The sequence below is a fragment of the Rattus norvegicus genome, chromosome 16 (genome assembly GCF_036323735.1).
Source record: "Rattus norvegicus strain BN/NHsdMcwi chromosome 16, GRCr8, whole genome shotgun sequence".
NCBI classification, from domain to species: Eukaryota; Metazoa; Chordata; class Mammalia; order Rodentia; family Muridae; genus Rattus; species Rattus norvegicus.
This window is the reverse complement of record NC_086034.1, coordinates 4,932,998-4,933,893: the sequence shown is the minus strand read 5'-3', so window position 1 is coordinate 4,933,893 and position 896 is coordinate 4,932,998. Positions and strand designations below refer to the sequence as shown.

At 41.6% G+C, this 896-nt stretch overlaps 1 non-coding gene across 1 annotated transcript; it reads right to left on the bottom strand.

Annotated features, from left to right (window-relative positions):
• Window positions 1–231: 231 nt before the first annotated feature.
• Window positions 232–368, bottom strand: LOC120097594 (small nucleolar RNA SNORA48). The gene has a single exon (XR_005495164.1). It is a non-coding gene; the product is annotated as a small nucleolar RNA SNORA48 (small nucleolar RNA).
• Window positions 369–896: the final 528 nt, after the last annotated feature.

Here is an 896-nt window from a genome sequence, read left to right as displayed (position 1 = left end):
TCTCCCATCTGACCACGTCGTGCTTGCACATTGTGCTGGCTCCAGATATAGGCTGGCCATGCGGTTGGCAGGTCCCTGGGTGACTTCATCCATGTTGTATGGCCTGTCAGTAAGCAGGTGTCTATGGCCCACCTGGACACTGGAGGGCAAGTCTGTGGCTGGCATGGCCGACCACAGGTCTCGTCTGTCTTCCTCCTTCCGGGATGTGCTGCTGGGATTTGATTTGATTTTTTATGAGTCCGAGGCATAAGACAGCTTTGGCCACCAAACCAGGCACCAAGCTAGGATAAACAAAGGGCTGTCATCTGCTTTGCCCCTGACGGATATAAGAACACCATCAATAAGTTTCTTTACCATTACTAGGGGTCTAAAAATACTTTTTGGTAAAAACTGTATCATACATTTTAAAGATTACAATTCCTTTTCTTCATTGTTGTTGTTTCCTTTTATTTGGCTTCCTTCCACTTCTTTACTTGGACAAAAAGAAAAGAAAAAGAAAAAAAAAAAAACAAAACCAAACAAAAACCACTAAACTACCACCACCACCACCAAAAATGCTCCATGGTTGATTTTGTTTAAAGAATGCCACTGCGATAGAAAGTAAACTAGGCATTACTTCTGGTTATCCAAATCAAAATTATTGAAACTCATCAAAAACTTTAAATTTTGTTTTGACTTTTGATATTTAAAACATACAAGCCACGCATTACCATTTTAGGTTTATTTATTTTATGTGTATGAATGTTCTGTCTGAATGTGCGTATGCCTGTGCACCATATGTGTGCTTGGTGCTCACAGAAGTCAGAAGTGGGCATCAAATTCCCTGGAACTGGAGTTATGGATGGCTGCGAGGTTCTCCGTGGCTCTTGGAACTGAATATGGGTCATCTACAAGAG